At 46.0% G+C, this 6,168-nt stretch overlaps 1 long non-coding RNA gene across 1 annotated transcript; it reads left to right on the forward strand.

The window, feature by feature from the left end:
• Nucleotides 1-1,494: 1,494 nt before the first annotated feature.
• On the forward strand, nucleotides 1,495-2,560 carry LOC147647964 (uncharacterized). Its single transcript, XR_015280679.1, has 2 exons — nucleotides 1,495-1,574; nucleotides 1,773-2,560. It is a non-coding gene; the product is annotated as an uncharacterized LOC147647964 (long non-coding RNA).
• The last annotated feature ends 3,608 nt before the right edge of the window (nucleotides 2,561-6,168 follow it).

The following is a 6,168-nucleotide window of genomic DNA, read 5'->3' on the forward strand; positions in this document are numbered from 1 at the left end:
ACGTGGGGAGGGAGGGGAAGGGCCCTGGGACACCAGCAGGACGGCCCCGGTGAATGTAAAATGTTACGTGTTAAAACTCATTCTCTTCACAGGCCTGCCTCCCAAGCCACCATTAACATTCAGGTGATGACTTTGTAATTTTGCTTGGAGATCCTCGGGTGGAAATTGCAGGAACGGCGCTAACCCTTATTTATCCCATTTTGTGTGAAAAGCGGAGCGCAGAGGGGAGCGAGGGCGCTGCGGGGAATGCCACCCCCGCCTTGGGAGGAACCAACAAAACCCGACGGCAAAAGCTAAGCCTAGAGAGGAGGTAAATCCAGGCTGAAAACCACCCGAGCAGCCTGCCCAAGTTGGGCGCCTCAGAAATTCTTGCTCTGGAGGTGATGCACGCCCAAGCCCCGCGCAGCCCTGCCCTTGCTCCAGTCATTCCCAGCACAAACCCCGCTCTCAGCAGGAGCAGTGGCATCTCAGGAGGCCAGCGCTGTAATTAATGAGATTTGAGGCGCAAACACTGAGGCGGAATTCCAGTTGCCAATATCAGAAATGAAGATCCAGCCTTTGTTACAAAAGGGGATGAGGGGTGGCAGTACTTTAAAGCTTCTCAGTCCGACACTGGAAAGGAATTCACAATGTATTTTTAGAGTGTTATAAAAATCTCTTACATAATGCTGATTAATTCTTCGGTTTTAGGGAAGAGCACTGAGCTTTGTGTATGAGTGTTGACCAGCTAAGCCACCGAAAAGGGCTGGCTTGGGCTGGATTTTGGGGGTTTGTTTCCCCCCTTAACTTTTTCTTCTATAGGCAAAGCTGCAATTATTCAATTATTACAGGATTTTGCTTTTGTTTGGGCGTGTATGAATATTATTCTGGAAACTGTGTCTTATTCTTGGAAGTCTTTATCATTTTAAAACATATGCTATGTTATATCACCCTGTCTGAGATACAGGATAGCTCCAAACCGGGTGGGGTTTGGTTTTTTTTTCCCCCCCCCCCTCTCTCTTGCTGCAGCTAGTTACGGTATGGATTAATGTTAAGGATATCTGCAGTGAAACATGAAACATTGCTTGTGTGGCTGTGCCAGACTGACTTAAACAATGTCACATCACAGGACCGCAGTTTTACTGATACAGTAATATGTACAATTACTTTGTGTTTCTGCCCATTCTGTTGATCCTCCAAAATCATTGATTAATCTAACTGGCAGGTTTCACACACAGCCCTTAACAAAGGGCTATTCAGGAAATTAAGTCAGTAAATGCTACTCCCTTATTTTAATTCCAGTTATCTATACTTATTGCTGTGTAGCTGGGAAGATTTTTTGGGCAAGATATCACGGGAGAGAGACGCTTTTGTTTAGTCTTTTTCAACAGATACGTGACCGAGGCAGCTTTGAAGCCTTTTCTGAGGAATCCTTCGTCCTTCTGTAGAATGTTTAATCTTCCTGTGGAGTGCCTAACTATGAGACTCGTTCTGCAGACTTTCATTCTTGTGCCATACAGATGAGCAGGGGTTGCTCAGGTGATTGAACGAGTCCTAAATCATTACTGGAGAATGGAGAGAGCAGGAACGCCTAGGTCAGAACAAAAAATCTTTATTTGCCCCTCTTTTCCACCAGGGAGGGGGAAAAAAAACAACCCCAAAAGTAATTACAGCTCAGGGGTAGGGAGGGATAATCCTTGTGGGTCCCTTCCAGCTTGAGATACTCTGTGATTCTGGGTCTCAAGGAAAGGTTTACCAATAACCCAACAACCCCTTGCCCTTTCTGCTTCCAGCAGGAGCCACAACTTCCCTCCATTCTGCACAGAAGGAGCCAGGATGATTTTGTCACACAGTTCACCCATGAAGGGCCCAGAGACAGCAGAAATGCCATCAGCTTGGAAGCAAAACTTGCTAAGAACAAACCTTCCACGGGTTCATTGCTCCCACTGGCTGTGCTGTGCCTGTTCACACACGTGCAGCTCACCACGGGGAAATTATCTGTACAGGGCACCCTGTGCCACACGGTCTGAGCCTTACAATGGAAAAAAACCACTTGTTTGTGTGTACTGGTTTCCTCCACCACTTCTTTTTCTGGTGTTTGATGTGGTTTCAGGCCTCCCTGGCGCTGTTTCCACTGGAGGGGCTGTCACAGCCTCTCTCTCTCGCACAGACACTCATGTGTGCCTTGGGTGCTGGCAAAGGGTTGAGCTCATTCTCCTTCTCATGAAGTTCAAAACCAGTCTTCCTCTTCCCCCCAGCTGCGTATTTTTACTTCTAGGATGGGATTTGGTGCTTTCTTTGGTGAAATGTATTTGATAACTGGGCTATAATTATGTCTAGATATGCATAAGCACCCTTTAGCATCTCCGTGATTTCATTGGTTAGCTAGTTGTTTTAAGCCATTTGATGGAAATTATATTTTACCAGACAACCCAGTCCATGGGGGAAAAAAAAGAAGTATGGAAAAAGTACATTGCCTTAGATATTAATCATTTGAAGGACAGCTGAAAGTCACCATTGCTGGCGCAGTGATGTGTCACATCAAGAATGTGGCTCCTTGTGCTGTGTGTGGCAATAAACAGAAGAAGAACAGCATGAAAACTGGGGATACAGGTGGATGTGAGGCTAAATGGGACCCAAATCCTGCATGGAGCTCCACATGGGCTGATCTGTCTCTGCATGATGTGGGTGCAGGGATTTGTGACAAAGGGCTTTGCTGCTGTACTGCCTTGGCTGCAATTCTTAGCAGTTAGTGCTGTGTTTAAAAAAAAAAAAAAACAACAAACAAAAAACAAAAAACAGCCCAGCCAGAAATCACATTAGCAGCATCAAAATTGCTTTTATTTTCAGGGTCAGTACCCTCAGCAATATGGTGCAGGAAAAGGTTGATCCCAGTACGGAGTTGCTGATAATTCCCGAGTTGGTTTGACATATGCAGGCTGCTGTCGACTTCAACAGGCTTATTTAACACATTTGTTTCTTTTGGGTTTAGGATTAGCCAAAACGCAATTTTGTGGAGCTGCACTGAGGAGGTTGCCTGCAGTGGGCTGTGGGCCTGGCAGGACTCAGGTGGCACAAGGATGACAGCAGAAAGTCTTCCCCTTTAGCCTGGAGTTAACCGTGGATAGGGCAAATAACCTCTTCAGAGCACTCAAGATTTTTACATTTATTAAAGCCTGCTCATAAAAAAGAGACTCCAAAGCAAGCAGTGGCGCTCAGAGTGAAGATCTGGGAAAATAAATGGCCAAAGCTATCGCACTGTGACAGCTTTGGCAAACCTTTGCACAGTTTTATAAAACAAACACGCGTGATGTTCTATTCTCTGGGTAGGTCTTTGCGTTAGAAGTTCATACCTGACTCAGAAGAAGAATAAAATGGTTCTCTCTCTCTCTCTCTCTCTCTCCACATATTTACTGAGCACATACTGGTGAATTAAGTGCCATGCCCGTGCTGTGCCACATCAGCCACGCTGTCCAGCCCCTCCGCAGCTCTCCTGCCTTCATCGGTGTGTGCAAACCACAGAGGATGGGTGGAGCTCTGGGGGCTTGATGTCCCAGGGAGCTAACTGATCTGGATCTCAGGAATCACAGAAAACGAAGCAATTGTCTGTGGGCTTGCTCTGCTTTTTGTACAAAAGTGGTGTGAGAGTGCATCGGTGTGTGAGAGTGTCCCCCTGCTGCTTTTCCACACCAAGATTTCAGCTCCTTCTGCTTTTTGTGAACCATCCGAGGTCTTGGTGTTTGGATAAGAATGTATGGAAAACTTGGGAGGATTTCACTGTTTTTGGACCCCAAGGAGGGGGTGGTGACGATAAAAAGCACTGGCACATGTCAAGTCAAAGTGGTACCGGGTCTGGCTGATGGTTTTTTAACAGCTGGCCCAGAGCAGTGTGAAAAGCCAGGAAGGAAATCACAGCACTGTCCATTAATTTATGCTTATGTATGTTTTGTTTCTCTCAACACACACACACACACACACACACGTGATATTGTTCATATATATTGTTCATCTGGTAAGGAAGAAATAAAAAAAGAAATTGATACCAGTCTGCATATGTGTTCAAAAGCTTAGCAAATTCTCCGAGCTCTGCTGGGGATCAGATTTCACCTAACTGCAATAAAAAAATCCTTTTTTACCTTGTCTTTGTGTGTTCTGAGGTGGGTTTGTAAGGTTTGAATTACTGGGTAATAACCAAGAAGTCTCCTTTTCATGAGCCTGCAGCTGGGAAATGGACAGTTTAATATTAATGGAAAGAACAAACTCTTCTCCTTTCTCCCTCCTTTCTTCTCTGCACTTCTGCTTCATCGTTTCCTTTTCTGAGGTCCCTGTCCTGAAACTGCCTTTGTGGAAGCCCAGGATGAGCTACAGACCAGGAGTAGAGCCCAATTTTTTCAATTTTTTCACTTAATGACTGCAGTGGGAGTCGAATGACACCAACTTGTGAACATTTAGGATAGAAAAAAATCCACTTCACTGAGGTATCTGCAATTATTTATTTAACTAACAATCCAATATCACATCAATCTGCAGACTTCCCTTCTGAAATGCTTATTAGGTGCCCTGATATCGGCAAGCCAGGGGGAGGTATGGGAATATGGAAATGGGAATAATCCCTCCTGGCTTCTGAGAGAAGAAACACCCCAAGTGTTTTTTGAGAATTACTTGGCACAAATGATTGAATAGAGCCAGCACCACCAGTCTGTATCGTGGTGTACATCCACTTCAGGTCCATCCTGGCTGCACTTCCAGACAAGTTCATCCAGAAACTGAAGTTAAATACCAAGATTAAGCATGGGGTTTTTTTTGGGTTTTTTTTTTTTTTTTTTTTTTTTTTGTTTTTTTTGTTTTTTTTGGTTTTTTTTCCTTAAAGGACTTATTAATATCCTTCTTCCTTTAAGCCAAGTGCTGGGAATTCAGTGTGATGAATGAGAGAGGATAACCTCAAATCAGGGTCCCCAGGGACTGCTGGGTCTAAGGTAGGCATTGAGTTAACCCTTTTGGGGATTTCTGGCACAGAGGAGCTCTTGGCACCCAAAGGGTGGTGGGAGCCTGTTGAGAGCTCATGGGACTGAGTTTGGGAGCTCCAAAAGGTTTCTTGCTTCTCCATTTCTGGGTATAAATGCTATACTTGGGGAAAAAAAACAACTACCCAGACCTTTGCTGATGGCTTCTCTGCTGGTTTTTGAGCTGTCCTTCCCGTGCCTAATCCTGGGCTGGACACAACGAGCTCCTCTGACCTCTTCTTTGGTCCCTGAGAGCTGTGTTCACACAGGCAGAGCTGTCCCTGGGGCTGCAGGCCCTGGGTTTCTCCCCAGGTGGCCTCTCTGTCCCTGGAAATGTGGTGCTGGGGGTCCGTGAGGAGAGCCCAGCCCTGGTCCCAAAACCCTGAGCAAGGGAACCAGGATGCCTTAGGGCTGTGAAACAAACAGAGCCTTCTCCCATCTGCTCTCCCCTCTGGAGTCCTCCACACACTTGCTGCCTGGCATGGCGTTTATCCTAGGATATCTGAGTGAGGAGGAGCCTGAAATCTAAGGCGAATTGTGTTATTTGAAATATCCTTCTTTCATGGTTAAAATTTATAGCCCATCTTCACGACACTTGCCTGACCCATGGTACCCTTTTTTCCCCTGGCGATTTAAAAGTGGCAGAGATGTTTTAATTCCTCCCATCTCTTTTCACATTCTGGGTTTTTTTTTTTGCCCCCCCTCCATTTTCTCCCATGCTTAAAAAACCCCACAAACCCCAAAATATTCTCCCAGCAGCACGAGATACGCCACACCAGTGCATCCCAAGGCATGGATTTCAGTGATGGAGGCAGATGTGCGTTTTTTGTGTGGCTGTTGCCAGCAGGCAGGAGCTCAGGGCAGGTCTGGAAAGGCTCCCCCGTGGTCTGGGAGGGCATCGTGTCCCACGGTGACAGCTCACCCCATTCCAGACACACTGACCAGCAAACAGGGATGTGGAAGGGCATGTGGATGGAAGGGGAGGGCTTTTTTTAATCTCCCTCCTTGGCCTCTGGGGTTTTGGCCTGGAAAGAGGCAGGAGTTATATAGAATTCCCAGCATACAGCTGGTGCACCCTTAACTGCATTGGGCTATAATAGGATTTTTTACTGTGAGAGGAATGAAATATCAGGCTCCCATTGTTATCTTTCCTCGTGCAGCTGTAAAGAATTTATTTGTGAGTTTT

This window comes from Cyanistes caeruleus, chromosome Z (assembly GCF_971803275.1).
Source record: "Cyanistes caeruleus chromosome Z, bCyaCae1.hap1.1, whole genome shotgun sequence".
NCBI lineage: Eukaryota > Metazoa > Chordata > Aves > Passeriformes > Paridae > Cyanistes > Cyanistes caeruleus.